At 38.3% G+C, this 21,278-nt stretch overlaps 1 long non-coding RNA gene across 1 annotated transcript in view; it reads right to left on the bottom strand.

Annotated features, from left to right (window-relative positions):
* Window positions 1-6,598, bottom strand: part of LOC144194719 (uncharacterized) — a 35,352-nt gene extending 28,754 nt beyond the window's left edge. Inside the window, exon 1 of the long non-coding RNA XR_013325956.1 lies at window positions 6,402-6,598. This is a non-coding gene — a long non-coding RNA (uncharacterized LOC144194719). The remainder of the gene's footprint in view (window positions 1-6,401) is intronic.
* Window positions 6,599-21,278: the final 14,680 nt, after the last annotated feature.

Genomic DNA, 21,278 nt, shown 5'->3' with positions numbered 1-21,278 from the left:
AAAAGTATGTCGTTACACATACATAACCAACCACAGTACAGTTGTACATCCATGTATGCATTAAGGCATCAGTAACAGAGCAATACAGGGCTGGATTTCCCTGCATTGTAATGAGAGTCCGTCCTAACATCTCCAAAGTCAGCACACAACACTGTGGAGACTCCACACGATACTCAGTCCAAGAGACACGGTCATCGCTCTTCATTTATTTACTTGTGGCTTCTTATTCTTTCTTCCTTCGAGTCCCACTTTGTGCTTGAGCTGACACCCGATATGCAGATCTATTGCACTTCACTCGTTGCCCTCTCATCATCTAACTTTAATTAAGTAAATGGATGCTCTTAAATGCCGCTAATTTAACTTTGCTACTTGTTGGCGTTTAATTTAGGTTTGATCAGAAGGAACGGCTTGTGTCATTTGAGATTGCAAACGCAGGACTTCTTTACTGAGTAGAAAAAGTACAAAGTAGGACACAAGTTTGACGTACAACTTTGGCAGTAGAATTCATATTTTTTCCCTGTTTTTTATCAAAACACCGATTCTCTCCAAACAAGGTCACATTTACAGGAACAGCATTGTAAGATGACATTAGCAAGCTTTGATTCTACTCATTAGAAGAGAAGCTGCTGCTAACTACAGATAGGTAAGTAATAAGTAGCATTGTTGTCAGGCAAAGAAACACTGAGTGCTAATGCTAATTTGTTCTTATATTTTGTCATTTCAACCATTTATCCTCCAATTTTCAAAAGCAAATTATATACCGTTCAACCTTGGTCAGTTTCTCTCCTTATTAGGATAAACTTAAAATTCTAGAATTTTCTTCAGTGAACATAGTGCCAATAAGTCGACCAATAAGTCGGTTTTCTAAATTAACGATGCTGTAGAAGTTGGTGTATGACGGCTGATGGCTTGACTTTATGGGTACTTTTCTTGCGGATGCGCTATATTTATGTCGTGAAAAGGTGGACCTGTGAAAGACCGAGATGATCCGTATTAGAGCAGAAATAGGTCAAACGAGATCGGTTTCACAAAAATCGGACAAAAAAATTCGTACAAAAGTTGTTATACGGCGTAAACAATTTGAAATGATCAAAAAACACATGAAAAGGTAAAACGAGATCGGTTAAACAAAAATCGGACCAAAAAAATCTTTACAAAAGTTGTTATACGGCGTAAACAATTTGAAATGACCAAAAAACGTATAAAAAGGTAAAACGAGATCGGTTTTACAAAAAACAGAAAAAATCTGTACAAAAGTTGTTATACGGCGTACACCATTTGAAATGATCAAAAAAAAAACGTTTAAAAAAGGTAAAATAACATCGTTTTTACAAAAACGGACCAAAAACAATCCGTTAAAAAGTTGATATACGGCGTACACAATTTGAAATGGTCAAAAAACATGAAGGTAAAACGAGATCGGTTTTACAAAAACTACCAAAACAATTACGTACAAAAGTTGTTATACGGCGTGCACCCTTTGAAATGATAAAAAAAATGTTTTATAAAGGTAAAATTAGATAGTTTTTACAAAAACGGACCAAAAAAAATCCGTACAAAAGTTGTTATACGGCGTACACCATTTGAAATAATCAAAAAAGTTATGAAAAGCTAAACGAGATCGGTTTTGCAAAAAACTGACCAAAAATATTCCGCACAAAAGTTCTTATATGGTGTACACAATTTGAAATGATCAAAAAACGTATAAAATATGAGAAAAACATACGTTGACAGGTATGAAATGAAATTCCTTCTACCTCTAGCAAAGAACTTAAAGCTAGTAGAGGGTTTAACTCTCATTTCTACATGAGAGAACTTCATCCAACACCAGTTAGTATTTAAAGATGAGCAACAGGTGGCTCCCAGCCGATAGAACCTGAGGCAAAGTGGATGTGGAGGTGGAAATGCGACTATTTGTTTGAGCCCCCTCGCATCTGTGTGCCTCCCCTCCGAGACGGAAACGACAGCAGGAGATTGTTGGGTCGGTGATGGTGTAGGGGGGTGTCCGGGGGGCTCGTGTTTGGAAGAGTGCTGGAAATAGTGCATGGTACTAATTACAGCTGCGTGTTTGCATGGCCGCGGCCGTCCCGTGTTTATGTACGGAAGTAACATCATGTGAGGGTCACTTGGAAGGGATGTGTTTATCCACGTGGTCTATCCCATAATTCACTCAGTGACCACCTGTGAGATGAATCCATTATGTCTGTTTTCCTGCAAGGTGGCCTTGGATTATTAATTATATTTGAATTAAGTGTAATAATAATGTTCTGTTTATGGGATAACAGTCAAGTGGTGTTCCATATGTGAGTTGTGTGAGGTATTGGAAATATTAATATATTTCTATAGATAAGAGTTTAGTGGGTAAGTTTTGATGGGATATATTTTTAATGTTTGTTGGGATGGAAAATGTTATCAAATAATAGCTAATATTAGTATTTATTCATATTTATGACGGGTGCCGTGTCATTATGATGTCGATCTTATTATATGACGCTGTTATCTGGAAATTTAAAGATAAATGAACATTGAAGAAATTAATGAACGTATAAAAAAGTATATACAGGGTGTCTCAAAAAAAAATTACTCACTTTTAGAATGAAAGGTCATTCTAAAAGTGAGTACATTTTTTTCTAGAAGTGAGTACATTTTTTGAGACACCCTGTATTTGACATTTTTGTCGTCGAAAAACAAAAACGGGAAAAAATGAATTTTTTCCTTTATTTGTATCATTTTTTTCTTTATTTCTATCATTTTTCCTTTATTTTTATCATTTTTTCTTAGCTTTTCATTGTCTTTGCATTTATTTTTCGCAACTGCCGTTTTGCCATTGGTTTTTTTTACTGAAAGGAATGCTCTGTCAATCAAAGAAGGGGCTTTCCAACCAGAAATGGGAGTCAATAACTGATTACATTTCATTGTCTTGGTGACGGGCTGGTTGGCTGAGGCGACCCATCCAGTCTGTCAGCGTCTTCTCCAAGCAATTGTGAAATGGATTTTTCCATCACGTTCAAAATAAATGATCAACCAAAACCAATGCATGATAGTGATTATTTTGCCTCTTGCTAAACTGACGTCACTTTTCTTCAGGTAAGATAGGCATAATCAGCTATTGAGCACTATTCTGGATTGGAAAGCCTCTCCAAACGCCATTTGATTGACAGACCATTCTTTTTCAGACAAGAAAGCAGTTGGGAAACATTAAAAAATGGAAATAGAGTCAAAATTCCATGATTTTTTTCCGTTTTTTTTCATCTGTCATGGTGTTTTCCATTTGTTTATCATTGATAAAAGTAAAAGTGAATGACAATCTTTCTAATTTTGGCACTGTGATTTGTATTTACTTTTACTCATGACGTAAAGTATGTATCCCATGAGTCACTTAGTAGTAAAAACAAAGGAGGTGGGGCGACTTTGGGAAGTTTCCTTCATGTTTTGTTTCCGTTTGGTCTCAATGTTCCCATACTGTTATCATGTCCGCTGATACTGGTCAACTTTTCTCAGGACACCCACAACATCGAGCAAAACCACACACACGCTGATAGCATGACGTGAATTTTTCGTAGCTAGGTGAGGAACTTCTAAGCAAGCTGGCTTACATGTGATACGTCGTGAGAAAAGAACTATAATGTACCATATTTTCACGACTATAAGGCGCACCGCATTATAAGGCGCACCCTCAATGAATGACATTTTTCCATATATAAGGGGCACTGTATTATAAGGCACACTGTCTATTTTGGAGAAAATGTAAGACTTAAGTGCGCCTTATAGTCGTGAAAATACGGTATATAAAAAAATGGGAAAAAAGATTGACTGTGCTGTAATTTTTAGGAAAATCATGTCATTATGAACTATAGCCTTTTCATATTTTGACTAAATGTTCAATAATTATCATTATAAACTATAGCCTTTTCATATTTGGACTAAACGTTCAATAATTCTCATTATAAACTATAGTGTTTTCATATTTTGACTAAATGTTCAATAATTCTCATTATAAACTATAGCCTTTTCATATTTTGACTAAATGTTCAATAATTCACTTTATAAACTATAGCCTTTCCATATTTTGACTAAATATTGAATAATTTTAACCACTTTAACACCATTTGCTAAATTTTCGTAAAAACAAAAATAACTTTTTTAAATGCTCAAATAATAATTAATAAAATAAACAACAATTATTTTTCTAAATACGTTTTTTGAGGGAGAAAAATTGTTTCAAGAAAAACAAAAAATTCCTTAGTTTTTGTTCTATACGTAACAATAAGAAAATATATATACATTTAAGAGATGATTATGAAACAAAATCCCAAATTAATTTTTTTCCTAGCATATACTAGATGTTAAACAACTTTGAAGTTTGAAGTTTGAAAGTTGGCAAAAGTACTAAAAAAAGTCCGTATTCCACCAACTTCTAGTCACACCATAAAATGAAGTAAATGGTGTCTTTAATGCTTTTTCCAGTTTTCCGATTTTTTAGCTTCTTTATGATAAACATGTCGAGCATTGACAAACAGTGTATTGATTGCACTACCTCGACTACCTTTTAATTTATGCAGCATAGATTCAAAGTGTGTCAGTAAATCACCCCGCCAGGCTCAAAGCCAGTGGACAGTCGCTCACACTCTCGACTTTATTAAAAAGAGCAAAACGCCAGGACGGAGATGAAATTTAATATATATTCCAACCAAAAGGATATGGCCTCTTTTGCTTTTAATATAAAAATACAATGCATTACGCAGACTGTGTTTATTGAATGGAGTCAAAAGTCTTCCAGGCACTTCCAGCCTTGGCTCTGTGAACTGTCTGAAGGCTCCCTAAAATGAAACAGCTGCGGCGTGTGTCACATCAAGTGAGAGATGACGTATGGGGGAGAAATATTTATGAATGAACTGCGCTACTACGTAGGCGTGGCGCTATGAAGGGGCTTTGATTTAAAATGTCGGTCAAGTCAGGCCAAGTAACAGGCATGTGGATACGGACTGGCTTGTGGTACAATTTGTGCTTGGTTTACATTATTTGCCACTTACAGGGGATTAGCTGTAGCATTGATATCATTTTCAAAAAATAGAATCAAGATAGAAAAATAATAAATTGATTTCTAGAATAAGTGCAAGGTGTTTCATGTACTCTAGTTGGATTTTAAGGACATTTGAGTATGCAATTTACCACTTGCACAGTTGTTTGCATGCAAGGCAATTAGACTTCAATTATTTTTTGTATTATTTATTTAGTATTACCTGTGCCAAAATGTAATAGACATGTACACCTATGTGTATGTATATATATGTATTATATATATGTATATATAGGTATGTATATGTATGTATATGTATGTACATGTATGTATATGTATATATATGTATAAATAGGTATGTATGTGTGTATATATATGTATGTATATATGTATGTATATGTATATATAAGTATGTATATATGTATATATAGGTATGTATATGTATATATGTAGGTATATGTGTATGTATATCTATATATGTAGGTATGTGTATGTATATCTATATATGTAGGTATATATGTATGTATATGTATATATGTAGGTATGTATGTATATATGTAGGTATGTATGTATGTATATGTATATATGTGTAGGTATATATGTATGTATATGTATATATATGTAGGTATATATGTATGTATATGTATATATATGTAGGTATATATGTATGTATATGTATATATATGTAGGTATATACGTATGTATATATGTTTAGGTATATATGTATGTATATATATTTTTTCTACTTTTACTGTGTCTGTATTCTCACCCTCTTGCTACTGTGACAATGAAATTTCCCGAATATGGGATGAATAAAGTTATCCAATCAATCAAAAAAGGAGATTGGCTCTAAAGGAAATAATACATTCTCAAGTTATGCCCAACAAATCCTACCTTTTTCACTATAAAAGGTGATTTTGAGCCCAAAATACACCCACACTTGGAGTCAGTGCTGTACCGGATAACTCTCTTAAAAGCATACCCCATCTAAAAAGCATACCCCATCTTAAGAGGTTTTCTAGTTTCACATTGTTTTAATTTAGCACACTGCAATCACTTCATGGTTGTTCCCAGCAATTTCAACAGCGACACACCAGAGTACCACCATAATAAAGCGCAACGATGACAATCTCATAACACTTCTAAAACTCACTAAAAACTACAGAGCAGCCCTCTCTTTGATGCACCACACCAGAACAATATCTGTGCCATTATTAACCATACAACCGTAAAAAAGCTCACAATTGCTGAGCCAAACCAAAGTCATGCCAGTCTATGAAACGCAGACACGCACGCATTGTTTAGAAGAAAAAAATGCAGCGTAAAACACTTTTTTTGCTGAGCTGGTGGAAAATGACAGCGTGATGGTTGTTCTACGTACCTGACCAATGAGAGGAGGCCAAGAGGGTGTGATGGAGGGGGGATCCAGCTGCTTTTTGGAACAGGGCTCATTGAGTTGACGCATTCACTGTTCCAGTCTGCTCCAATGCTCATCTCAAATGAGGTTAAGATGTTTTTTTTTTTTGCTAAGACATTAGCCACACTTTTCTGCTTCTTGAAAAGGCTTTGCACATCTTTGTTTGGTCCTTTCCTATATTGGAAAGGAGACAGAAACTATTAGGGTGAAAGGCAGTGAAAACATGAGTGCTCATTTTACTGAAGGGGTCCGGTTTGGCTAAAGGTTCTAACAGGCGATTTTTTGACCAATTTACTTCTTAAAAGAGGGCCAAGCTAAATGAGAATTAATTTGTAGTATTAAAGGTTTAATTCAGAATCAAGGAGGTCAAATTTCAATGTGATTGTACGATTTTTTTTTGTAAAAGAAATGGAATATTTGGTCAAAAATGTAAACGTGAAATGTCCTAATTTTTTAGTTGGTTCTCCAACGCTAAATGAGAAATAATTAGTAGTACTAATGATTCAATTCAGAATCAGATGTCAAATTTCAATGTTAATGTATGAGAATTTTTGTATAAAAAATTGAATATTTGTCAAAAATGTAAATGTAAAATGTGTCCATTTTTTGGTTGGTTCTCCAACGCTAAATGAGAATTAATTAGTACTACTAATGGTTGAATTCAGAATTAGGGAGGTTACATTTTAATGTTATTGTACGAAAAAAAATGTAAAAAAATTGAATATTTTGTCAAAAATGTAAACGTGAAATATATCCATTATTTTGTTGGTTCTGCAAAGCTAAATGAGAATTAATTACTAATGTTTAAATTCAGAATCAGGTCAAATTTCAATGTGATTGTAGGAAAATATTTTTTGCAAAAAAATATATATTTTGTCAAATATGTGGACGTGAAATGTGTCATTTTTTTTGTTGGTTCTCCATTATCATCTAAAAAATACCTGTTTTGGAATTCGGGGAACTTAATAGAGTTATGTAATAATTTTCAAGGTGAGTTTTTACACAAATAAAAAAAAAATTAAAAAAAAACTTAAACATACGAAATCCGATCTACAATTGAATATAAATTTAAAAGAAACCAACTCAAGGCGTCTCACTGCAGTTTGATTGGCGAGTGTTGCTCGTGAGCGCCACCTTCCCGCATGCACGCCTGCCTATATCCCCCCTCCATCCGTATTTCATGAACGAATTCAACAATCATTTTCAGACCCATACAATGCCCTCTCGTATGAATATTATTAGCGTACAGTGACAAATAGCAGTTGTGTTGCGGGCTAAGAGGCGCCATTGTTCCTCCGAGCTGTAAACGCCATGCAGATGTCGCCGCACTGTACAGCCTGGCCGCATTCTGTTTAGAAAATATAAATGTAACGGGCCGACGTCACGCTTTCTCAACAAAGCGCATGTCTATTTTGTGGGCAGATGGCAGCTGGTGTACATGTTTTGTGGGGAAAATTACATCCAGGCTGTGTATGGTTTTTGTTGGAAAGACTATACGATAATTGTGTTTTGGGCCTTTGGGGGTCAGGGCTCGATCAGTTGTGTCATTTTTTTTAATCTCATTGTAGCTATTGTTCGATAGAGGTCCTGGAAGGTCGCAAAAAGACAGTTCAAGCAATTAAGTTCTTACCAAAAGAGGAAATACCTGACTCCAATCAATTGGGTATGTATTATAAGACAACAGATTGGTGAAATGAGGCATTTTGTGTGGTTAGAATGAAGTTGACAGCATTTGAGTTGTTGACATAAGTCAGTCTCAGTTTTCAGAAGGTCCCCACCTGGTGGACTTCCTGAGTGGCTCCAGTTTTTTTTAACTAGGTCTACAATATCTTGTGTGTCTTGTGTCTCTCTTGCAATGGAAACCAAGAAATTTCCCAAAAACGGGATGAAATAAAAGTTCTAACCTGCCCAAAACTAGTATTTTCTAAAGATTTTAGCATTTCCTACCTGTACCTGTGTTATGTTCATGAGCAACTCTGAGAAGGAAGACAAATAAGTGTCCTACCTGAGGCTGGACGATGCATTTTAATCTTAAGAGTGTACTGCAAAATGTCTTTTTATAACCAGCCTTCAATTTAATGGTATATTGTATGGTAATTGTAATGGTATAGAATCCTATTATCAAAATGATCTGATTCCAACATATTGAATCTTATTTTTAGGGAGACTATGGATTATTATATAGGATGAATTGAACAAGGTCAACTATTGGCATTCCTATTAAATGTTGGCATTTTTTTCTTTCAAATAATACAATATTGTTCAGTAGGCCAGCAAAGAAAAGTGCTATAGCCGACTGGAGATTGTCAAATTTCACAACCCTACAGCGTCAGTCTTATGTAGTGTGGGCGTGTGTGACTACCGTATTTTCACGACTATAAGGCGCACCGCATTATAAGGCGCACCGCATTATAAGGCGCACCCTCAATGAATGACATTTTCCATATATAAGGCGCACTGTATTATAAGGCGCACTGTCTATTTTGGAGAAAATTTAAGACTTTTAAGTGCTCTTTATAGTCGTGAAAATGCGGTAATTGCTACTGACTTCCAGGTATGAAGCACTCACTACACAGTCCCATCTACAGCCAGCCATTGTTGATGTTTTGGATTTTTTTGTATAAAATCTTCCAGTGGGAGAGGAGCTATATGATGGAAGATTTTGTAAACTAAGATGGTATCGGCATATTCGACGGTATTGTTTCAGTTCAGGCGTTTTTGTTTTTTTAATATCCGACAGTGGTGGTTTTTCGTTTTTGATTTTCTGTTTTTTTCCATATATAAGGCGCACTGGATTATAAGGCGCACTGTCTATTTTTTAGAAAATTTAAGACTTTTAAGTGTGCCTTATAGTCGTGAAAATACGGTACTTGTTTATCCTCAAACGTCACCATGACCAATCTGGTCGATAACCGATCAGGTCCTAGAAACAGTACCTCATCTAACCTAGCTTTGCTGATGGAAAGGTGTCAATAGAAAGCCTGTAGCATGACAACCAATGCAATGAATAATGCAACCTGGGAGTTATGTGTCACCAAAGATGCCCTCTCGTCTCTCCGTGACACACGACGGAAAGCTTCTCTGGTTTACAGAGAGTCGATCTTGGTTTTTTTACGACAAGGCCTCAGAACTTTACACGTCTCCCAACTGTCCTCCTAAAGACGGCGAAAATACGTGCGACGCTCCATTTACGGGCAGTAAAAACAGTCACCCTGGGCCGCCATGCTAACAGACTGTGAAGAGCGGCCATAAAAGTCGTCTGCGTCATATTCGCTTACCGCGCCGGCTCGCTGTCATAACATCTAAAGTGGGGAGGGTTGACTCTGCCCGTCAAAAGCAGGCGAACGTGAAGTAAAACAGCGGGCGGGTTCTCCCCTGCTTGTAGCGGCTGACATGAACTAGCGAGCTCGCACATGGGAAGTGACATCAACAAGGAGGCCCTAGAGAGGATGGGGATGATGAGCGACTCTCTGCATGCCGCTTGACAAGTGCAGCGGGCCAGTTTAGGCTCCTGCAGGTGATGGAAATCCGCGCAAATACTGAAATACTGAGGGGTCGAGCTTGGAAGTGCTCAGAATTGCCAAAAAGGCAATTAGCGTGGTTGGGGGAGGGATGAAAATCCAAAAAATATGGGAATAAAATCTTGGTCAATGTCTGGGTTGAAATTTTTTAAGTGTAAAAATATCAGGAAAAAAAAATAAAACAATTATTGCTATCAATGGCGCCCAATAAGATGATGGGGGAGGGAATACAAATGTTAGAGGGCGTTTGGGGCTGAATGTGTGTATTTTGATTATTGTACATTGGAATGTATATAGTTTGCATTAACATTGCATTGATTTATAAATGATTTTTTGTTGTACAAGAAAGAATATCAAAATAAAATCATGTTAAATGTTTAAATTAATAGAATTAATGGAAATATTATTTTTTTTAAGTAAGAAAAAATAGCAACTTGCCTTTAAGGGGATAGATGTCTTCAGTTCAAGATGAATAGATGTTTAAATGACCAAAAATCGTCCCTGAAAAAGATATACAGTACTTTAAAATTTAACAGAAACAATAAAAATAATGTATTTTGTTCATGGTAACATATTAACATGCCATTTACTTTAATACCCCCGAAAATAACCTACATTTCACATCATTTTTACTGGACATCAACAATAAATAAAGGCATATATAATCCTTTAGTATTTTATTCCTTTTCTATATAAAACCACTGCAAATGCATACATTCTTTCTACCTACTGGTGTGAAATCTGCTGTCCCGGGCCCGAAGTGGCTCGCTAACCGGCCCAATCCGGCCCGGGGATTTTTCTCCCCAATGGTCAGTATGTAACCCATTCATACTTTATGCCTAGCCCCATCAATAGCAGCAAGTAAGTTAAATATTTACCGTATTTTCACGACTATAAGGCGCACTTAAGTCTTACATTTTCTCCAAAATAGACAGTGCGCCTTATAATACAGTGCGCCTTATATATGGAAAAAATGTCATTCATTGAGGGTGCGCCTTATAATGCGGTGCGCCTTGTAGTCGTGAAAATACGGTCGGTAAAAAATAAACTGGTCTGGCCCACATAAGATCAAATCGGCAAATATATGGCCCGCGAACCAAAAGTTTGACACCCCTGCTTTAACAAATATTTCCTTTTCTTGTGAATACATTTGTTAGTAGTAGCAGTTTTTCTAGTGTTATAGTAGCACGGCCCTACCATTTAAAGATTTTTTTCTTTTTTTTTTAACCTAACGCATTCAGTATAAATATCCATGTACCTGATCTGAATCCATTATACACCTGTTTGTGCCAGCGGATCAGGTTAAGAGTGCAGAGCCATGTTCAAACGCCGCTACAGCCAAGCATGCGTCATGTCCACGCATTAATAGCAGCCGAACAAGGCATTATTATTAGCGCCATACGTGCCCGTCCTGCACTTCCGCGGACGCTCTAATGGCCAAGCGGTCAGGGGTGATTTATCTGATAAACTGCTTTTTGTGTTCGGTGGGGGCCGATAGACGACACAGGTTTTGCCTTCTCGGCTGTAAGAGCAAAACAAATGGCCGCCTCAGGAGACGGAGAAGACGTAAACTGTATATTTGGGTTGGGGTCAGGGTGTGTTCAGAGGTCAAATTTCCAACCGAAAGTGTACTGATTGGAAAAATGGGTCTGCTTTCAAAAAAAATGCGAAAAACGAAATGTTTGGTGGTAAAAATTGCAAGATAAAAATAAATTACAATAATAAATGCGAGTGTGTTTTACAAAGAAAATTACAGTGGTTAGCGCGTTGGCCTCACAATTCTGTGGTCCTGAGTTCGATCCCAGGTCCTCTCTGTGTTGATTTTGTATGTTCTTCCCAAGGCTTGCATGGCTTTTCTCCGGGAACTCCGGTTTACCCCCACACCCCAAAAACATGCAGTGTAGGCTAGTTGTACACTCGAAATGAGGGGTGTCAGACTCGGGTTAGTTCGCGGGCCGCGTTAAAGTCAACTCGATTTTATGTGGGCCGGACCATTTTAGATATAATATTTAGATTTTTTTAAATAAATGGATTAAAAGAACTGGATTAAAAGCCCTGAATATTCAGGTTTTTTTTTATAAATCTTAAACAATGTTTATTATAGGTTTTTTTAATATATTTTTAGATATTACAAAATGATTTTTGAACTAAAAACACAGAAAAAATGATTTAAAAAATGACAATTATTGATTTAAAAGGGAGAAAATCAGGAAATTTTATATAAATCTATACTCTTCATTTTAATTTGATCCGAAAACAGAAATGGGCACTCATGATTTACTTTCTCGGACTGCACAAAATGATGCGTCAGGCCAGATGTGGCCCCCGGGCTACCACTTTGACACCAGTGCTCTAAATTATACCAAACATGAATGGTCATCCATCTCCTTGTGCCCTGTGATTGGCTAGCCACTGATTCAGGGTGTCCCCTATCCCTGGCCCGGAGACAGCTGGGATTGACTCCAGCACCCCCTGTAACCCTAATGAGGATAAAGCAGTCGAAAAAAATGAGATATGTTGTCTCCTAGCATTCTTCATATCCACAAAGTTTTTGACAGGGATAGGCTATAAGCAGTTCAGAAAATAACCCCAAAAAGTTTTAAAACCCCTATTTTTGCTTTAAATTGTGTATTTGTGTGTATTTATGTGTGTGTGTTGAGGGGCGGCATTGGCGAGGACAGGAAACGAGCAAGCTATAACTCTTCCTTCAGCAGCCTTCTGCCACGCCAGGCATTACTCAGGATGCGGCGCAAATTGCGGCCCGGCATCCATTATTCCCTTTCAGGGTTAATATTGATGTAGATATCATTCCTTTCCGCGCTTGTCATTTATTTGAAATACTCCACGCGACGAGTAGTCCGCTACAGCCGTGAATCAAATCAATTGATGGAGCAGTTAGCCTGGCGGGTGGAAGACCCCCACCCCACACCACCCCACCCACCTCTGCCACCCGGGAACTGCCGAGCGAGCATGAAATATTATGGAGATTGTTCCATAAAGTGATCTCTTCATCATCATTTGTCTGCGAGCTGGGTGAGCCGAGCCCCCTCCTCACTTCAACCGCTGTGCTCCTCGCGGGCGCCAGCTGTCATAACTAAATCAGCCGGATAATTCAGACGCGTGAACGTTTACGGCGAGACCCCGTATGCCACATGACATACATGTCAAAGTTGATTTTTTTTTTTTAGACACTAAGGTGATTTTGCATAGGTTTTCAGGGGCAGAAAATTAGCAGTCGCTAATGAAAAGTATTTATATGGTCATTTAGGGTCATGGGTGAGTATTCATAGGGCACAAACTTGTCCTTTTTATTCATAAATTATGATTGTTTTTCTGTCATGTTACTATAATGTGTTATTATAATTTTGACATCACCAATTTCGTTATATGCAGCTGTGTATGATGACAATAAAGGCTTTGGATTTATTGATTGACATCCAATTGTAGTATTAGTGTTATTTGTACATATTTTGTAATATATGTACATATTTTGTAATATATGTACATATTTTGTAATATATGTACATATTTTGTAATGCATGTACATATTAATAATGAGCGAAAAAAATAATGAATTTAAGCAAGGGTGCACTTTTGAAGAAAAAAAACATTTTTTACTGAGAGAAAAAAAGAAAAATAATTGATTTTTAAATTTTATTTTACATTAATAAAAAAAACACAGATAAATGGGAGAAAAATGTATTCAGTAAAAATAGGGAATAAAGTACTATTTATTCATGTATTCATTTATTTTGTTGTTTTCAAAATGTTTTTTTGACACAGCTGAACTCCTTTGCTGACATTGATGGCCAAAAACTGTCTACTTCTACTTTAAGTTACTTTTTGGGACGTAAAAATGACAAACTAAGGAGATTATTTTACCATATTGAGATGAAAGTCATAAACCATGCATATAATACATTACACATTCACATCAGGCAACGAATGCAACATTCTCCAACAATGAATCCAGATTACACTAAAACTACCCATAGTTCACATTTCCACACTCTCAAATTGGCCCAATTCAACCTCAGCTCCTACTCATAACCCCAATAAGTCCACACTTCCAACCTCCTAGTTAACCCAAACACCATCAAAATAAAAAACCCACTAGCTCTAAACATGAAGCAAACCCCATACAACATGGCCTCCTCATCTCCAAATGAACCGTGTCAGATCTCAGCAGTCTCAGGTAGTAGGTGGTCCTTTAAGCCCGTAAATGTAGCCGCGTAAAGATGACGCCACCACATTCATTAACCAACATAATGTACCGAGACTAGCTCCTGATCCTGATACCTGACCCTTGCCCCAGTTTGCAAGACAAGACGTAAAACCCACACACAAGCCAACAACCTTGCGTCTTGCTGATAAACCAATGATTAATGACGATACGAGAGGGCGTTAGTTGTCTATAGCCGATTCTTAATGAACATCATAAGAATACTAGTGATTGCTGAGGTTGGCTAGTGAATACGTGCAAATAGAGGTGGGCAAGGGGGTCTTATATAGGTGGACCAAGTGGTGTCAGTTTAGAGGAATCCAGTAATGAGTCCACTAGAGACCCGACTGATAGCTTTGATTGTGATGCGGTACGGGAGAGCTGCTACAAATCTTTAGCGGGATTAAGTATCTCTTAAGGAGATCTACTTTCAGGCACAGTGTTATCAAGCCTTCAGTGTGTTTTAATTAGGCCCCAATGCTCAGGCCTGAGTATAATACGGCGTACGGGAGCTAACGTCGTGAGATGCTGCGTGACGTCGTCGCTCTTCATTTCAAGTTACGGGAGTAGATTCTACCTTTAAATGAACTCAAGGGTGGAAAGTAGAGGATTCTGCTGCCCCCTGCGGTTATACTTTACAGGTCTGTTTAGGAGTCTGGGTGGTCATGGGAGCTTATATACACATACACACACCTTTGAGCTACCGTCTTATAATTGTTTCTGTCTATTGTTGCTGCTATTCACATTTATGTCTGGAAATTTAATGGATTTAGGCAGGGATTTTTTGACTTTGCCCTTACCAATGTTGGTCCAAAATTCTGTTGTGTTACCTTTTTGCTCACTCATAAGGAGATAAAAAGGAAAATTTACTACAGGTGTTTGCGCCACAAGTTTATGAAAATATTTCCGATTTTAATCCGAAATGGTGTTAAAGACTACCGTAGTTTCATGACTATAAGGCGCACTTAAGTCTTAATTTTTTTTCCAAAATAGACAGGGCGCTTTATAATCCGGTGTGCTTTATATATGGAAAAAAAAGTGTCATTCATTGAGGGTGCACCTTATAATGCGTTGCGCCTTATAGTCGTGAAAATACGGTATATTGCAAAAGCAAGGTGAAAACTGACATTTGATGGATAAGATTTATGCACAGTTCATTCATTAAGCATATATTTCTAATTATTTCCTCAAATCTTTGTATTAGAAAAGATAGCACATATAATAAGTTTAGTCTTACGTAGACCTTAAAAGGTTCGACCTTAAAATGTATGAGACCGAATGGAAGACACAAATAGACAGACGGATGGAAAAAAAAGGAAAAAACCTGCCAAAAATGCAGTTTTGTTGTATTCAACGAACATAATCTAACTAAAAAAATGTCCTCCATCCTTCGCTTCTCCAAAAAAAAACGGGAATCAACCTCATAGTTACATTCAAAACGTAGCCTAGCAAGTCCAAAACCCCCAAGACCCCCATGTGAATGCTCTCTAATGAAAGCCTTCACCCCCAGTCTAGCCACACACCCACAATTAGGTCCTCCATCCATTATTGATGAAAGCTTTGATTAGAAACTCCGCCGGAACAGAACAAGCAGTCCATTGTCATTAAACAGCACTTAACCAAAGAGCAAGTCAAAACACAACAACGTTTTAAACATCCTGGTTATGACGAGGGTCCGGGTAGTAGGAGCAGCAGATGCCGAAGGCAAACAATCTTACCTGCGGACCCTAATGACTTGCAGGGGAAAAATTAGACCAAGACGGTGGATTCCTCACGCAGGAAACAGATGTAAGAGATAAATAAAGCAAGCAGAGCGCGGCCATGTTGGCCAGCCTCTGGCAAGATGAGTCAATGAGGCCTTGTTTCGATTATAACCGGCGCTTTATCGGGAAATATGTACTTACATGAAAGAAACGTTGCTCGGTTAAGGGGGAGGGATAAACGGCATTAGCAGCCCATGGCCAATCAACTGTTGCTTAGTGAGAAGATGATGCATCGTTTCATATCAAAAGCTTTGCTAATTAAGACCGGATTCTACATACCGCAATGTGCTTGAATACATATGTGGAGGAGGATGTAATGGAGTGTCAAGTTAAAGGAAAAAATGAAGGAATCAAAGCACAACATACTTAAGAAAGTCCCAAAAAAGAAGAGATCTAACAGGAAGTTTAGCAAGCTCATCTATGCTGACCTCCAGTGGTTTATTTTCTCACCTGGCAAGGCTATAGAGTATAGAACATCATTGATCAAGTCTCGGTTTTCCGCGTTTTTGCAGACTACCGTATTTTCACGACTATAAGGCATACAACATTATAAGGCGCACCCTCAACGAATGACATTTTTCCATATATATGGTGCACTGTATTATAAGGTGCACTGTCTATTTTGGACAAAAATTTAAGACTTTTAAGTAAGCCTTATAGTCGTGAAAATACGGTAATTGCTATTGACTTCCAGGTATGGCAGGTAGGCACTCACTACAGTCACCTCTAGAGCCAGCAATTGTTGATGTTTTGGATTTTTTTGTATAAAATCTTGCAGTGGGGGAGGAGCTATATGATGGAAGATGTTGTAAACTATGATGGCATCTGCATATTTAACAGTATTGTTTCAGTTCAGGCGTTTGTGTTTTTTAAATATCCGACAGTGGTGGTGTTTGGTTTCCCGTTTTTTCCATATATAAGCCGCACTGGATTATAAGGCGCACTGGATTATAAGGCGCACCGTCTATTTGAGAAAATTTAAGACTTTTAAGTGCGCCTTATAGTCGTGAAAATACGGTAATTAAATTAAATTAATGCTGTATTGAAAAATAAATTATTAAGACTCACACGGATCCTTAGTGAATTTGGGAGATAAAAATAGCACCTGGTGGCGTAATCGAAGGTCGGAATTATGACTCAATGGAAAACGGTAGTAGAGACGCGTTGACGTTATCATGTGACGTGTCGAAATATGTGAGTTTTTTGCTACATTATAAATTGCATTGCTGTGTGTTTAATATGTGCATTTCAATCAGAAAAAAACTTGCCAGTCCCATCAAGTTGACTATTCTCTAAAAGCCACAAAGGCTTGTTGCTTTTTTGTTGAGTTTTGAAGTGGACGGAGGTCCATATGTCTAATCAGTCATTTTACTTGGTTTGTGGCCCACATGCTTGATGTTGCTCCAAAATTTGCTTCATATTTGTGTGGATGTAGACTTGTGGTTACTTTGTAGAAGTATATAATTTTCCTAATTTGAATAAGCAACAACCAAATTGTGCTTTTCCACATAGTATGAGAAAACCATCGTACCCACTATAAAAAGGAATGGTAAACTTTTTGATTAGGTTTAACGAGCATCTTGTTAAAAAACTGAAAAATAACTTTCCATTTCTGTTTAAAAGTTGAGAAAAACAACAATAAATTAGGCAAAATTGCTGTGTGTAGCCATTTTTTAAGAAGTGTTTTAGCCAATATTTCAGGTTGTCTGACTTCACTCACGACATCAAATTCATCCAAAATGTTCATGGCTATCAAAAAATCGTCATCCCAATTTAAATTTTTCTCTCTAACCTTCAAAATTAAGCCAGAAAATACCACAACAAAGCATTAGTATTGTTTCAAATCATCATATTTGAGAAAAACCATACCCACAAAATCTTAGCCGTTTCTTGCCATCATTTTTCTTCCCCCGCCTGTCCGTCATGGTCATTAAAGCAATTATCAATAACAGACAAACAATCAACTTCTGGCGTCCCAGCTTGGTGTTTGGTGTCAAATCAATACATAGCCCCTCTCACCAGCTAGCCCCAAAAGAGAACAAATTTGCAGTATGATGGATAGTGCGGGGTCGCCATGTGGATTATGTAATGGGCCAGATGATAAGGAGTTGAATGGACTTCCAATTAGGACTCGAGTATTGCTTAAAAAAGATGAGCGGGCTGTTATTGAACGTTCAGATCGGAAGAACTGAGATGAGTGGCAGGTGAAATTAGAAGCAAAATGAGAGTTTGATCCCCACAGCGTCCAATCAATCACCTTCATTGTGTGCTGTGTCGGACGGCTCTTGGCTTCATGTCCTGATCAAGTGCTGGGATTACCAAAGGGGTGCTCGAGTAGTGGTTGTTGTTGCTGACTTTTGTGCATCTGGTGTGGGATAAACGACTTAACACATTGTTTAGTTCTCTTCAGATTAATTGCCAATCGTGATTGGCGGTTTTCGAAGTCATTCACATGGCTGAATTTCATGTACCGTATTTTCACGACTATAAGGCGCACTTAAAAGTCTTAAATTTTCTCCAAAATAGACGCCTTATAATCCAGTGCGCCTTATATATGGAAAAAAACAGCAAATCAAAAACGAAAAACCACCACTGTCGGATATTAAAAAAAATAAAACGCCTGAACTGAAACAATACTGTCGAATATGCAGATGCCATCTTAGTTTACAAAATCTTCCATCATATAGCTCCTCTCCCACTGCAAGATTTTATACAAAAAAAATCCAAAACATCAACAATGGCTGGCTGTAGAGGTGACTGTGTAGTGAGTGCTTCATACCTGGAAGTCAATAGCAAATACCGTATTTTCACGACTATAAGGCGCACTTAAGTCTTAAATTTTCTCCAAATTAGACAGTGCGCCTTATAATACAGTGCACCTTATATATGGGAAAAAATGTCATTCATTGAGGGTGCGCCTTATAATGCGGTGCACCTTATAGTCGTGAAAACACAGTATCTGGTTGGAGATCAGTTCTAATTCAATCCATTATGCCGATAAACTCCAAGTCTGACTGTTTAAGCAGAACACAATCGCTGTAGAGTCGCCCATTCTTGTAGTAATTCACATAGTTTACTTCCACGGTTGGAGATCAATTCCCACTCACTGTGTTGTTCATAGAAGTTTTCTCTGATTGAATTGTACTCGGTCCAGGGCGTAATCGGTCTTTGTAGTGGTCCACTTAGCTGACTCACAGTTGGCTTGGGATCGTCAACATTTATTCTGACAGACTACGGCATTTCCCAAAGTGTAGAAATTGATGAATGGACGGCAAACGGGTAGCACATTTGATAATGTAGGGTGTTAAAGCGGCTGAATCCCTCTCACATTTGACCTTGTGTCTTCGCACTCGGCAGTGATCCATCTTAATACTCAGCACTGGTAAGGAGGTCAAGACAGAGGAGAACATATCATTCAGCATCTAATCATTCCATCAAGTCAGGGACATGGCTAGTGTTTGTGGGGTGTCAGGGAGGTGGACCCCAGCCAAACATGAGGTGTCACGCTAGGCGCCAATGAACGGACAATGGCCATCCATCAATCTTCCACGCCGTGATGTCTCCCAACCAACTACAATGTCCATCTCGGGCCAATTTTCGCCCTTGGGCTGACTCATTCATCAGCCGCAAACTCATTTGCAATCAGGCTGGCAAGTCGAGGATGGGAAAACAGAGCACGGGTTCGAATGATGGAACTGAAGGTCTCGAATGCCCGTAACTTTTCAAATATCGCTCAGAGTGCAGCAACGTTCTTGTTCGTCATGTCTTTATTTTTCCGCAGACATATTACTTGTCCCAATGGTTCTCAAACTTGGGTACTGTGAGTCCCTGGTCCCATTTTTTTGAAGATTTCTGGCCTATCTGCAAACCACAACAGACACGCTGGAGGGTTAAATTTGAGGGGTCCCCATCATCCAGGTCACGAAGGTTTAAGTAAGAGTGAAAGTCATTTTTTAAAAACAGCACAGCTGCTGCTACCCAGACCCCAAAACTATTAGTTTCTCAACCCCCCTCCTCCCCGACTTTGATGTTTTAACAATCCATACATATTGATTCAGACTGATAATAAACAATTTGATTAGCCTCTTTCAACGGGGGCCTGTCATTTCAATCACTCCCGCAGCTCCGACGAAGTGGAAGTGAAGAGTCGAGGTGGGAGGGGACGTAGGGTAGTTGGGGGGGCGGTATGTGGGGGCAAAAAAAGGGAATCCAACCCTGATTAGGCCTCCGCCTTTGGTGGATTGGACAAGACAGCTGAGCTGCCAGGTTATTAACTCCCTCAGAAAATTCTCAGCCTTCTCTTAGGCTGCCTGAATACTGCGATCTGGATCGATAAGCAATCTCCGGTGTGTACCAAATGCCTGCTGGATTCATTTGTCTCCCAGCAGCCTCACCCTCCAACGGACAATACACCTGCAACAACGTCCCCCCCACCACAAGCCCCCTCTTCGGCCTCCACTCCTTACATCGCTCACGTTTCACTCACTGGAGTCTCTGTCACTTTTTAAAATAATGTCCCCGAGGGGGGTGTCGCAGGGAACAACTGCCTACCTCTATTTCATCACCGTGAGTCGTAGTACCGTTCGGACCTGCAGGTCACCCAGCTGTCTTGGGGGGGAGGTACTAAGTTAAGGGTTGAGAAGAGCTGGGGAGGGGGGATTAGTGGCAGAACACGAGGGGATAAAGGGAGGGGGGTGTCACCGTAGCATCGAGAGGCACAGATGTCCCCATCAGTATGAACGAGTAGCCCCTTGACAGGTTTCTGGTAAAGGTCTACACGCGACATCAGATCTTCTAAAAACTTTTTCAGCACGAGAATCAGCATATTGAGTAAAGATTGATCCAACATGATCTGTATATTTGTCAACTGTGTACATAAATACAAAAGACAGATGAACAGTCAATGTAAGCACGTTGATTACTACATTAGGTTAGAACTGAACCAACACCAGCTGGATAAAAATCGGCATTGCGCATTGGTAAAAAAAAATGACTGTCAGGATTGACGGACTACGAGTGGAACGATACAAAAACGGAATGCAATTTGATTAGTTTGAATCCGAGAGGCAAGAAACCAAAACAAAGACCTGAACAAAAAAGAATGATGATGAATGAATCCAAGTGAAAAATTAACCATGCTAGCTACAACCAAAAACAACCCAACACATCAACAAGGGCTGGCTCTAGAGGTGACTGTATAGTTCCCTTCAAAAAGAATGCCTTCTCTGTCCATTCCTGGAACTCAGTACCAATTAACATGTGTGAACTACCGTCTCTGAACCTCTTGCCCAATCATCTTAAAGCTTGGCTATTAGACGAACAAAAGTCGCGATCA

This window comes from Stigmatopora nigra, chromosome 3, assembly GCF_051989575.1.
Source record: "Stigmatopora nigra isolate UIUO_SnigA chromosome 3, RoL_Snig_1.1, whole genome shotgun sequence".
Classification (NCBI taxonomy): domain Eukaryota; kingdom Metazoa; phylum Chordata; class Actinopteri; order Syngnathiformes; family Syngnathidae; genus Stigmatopora; species Stigmatopora nigra.
Note: the sequence above shows the minus strand (reverse complement) of the source record. Positions and strands in the feature narration are given on the sequence as shown.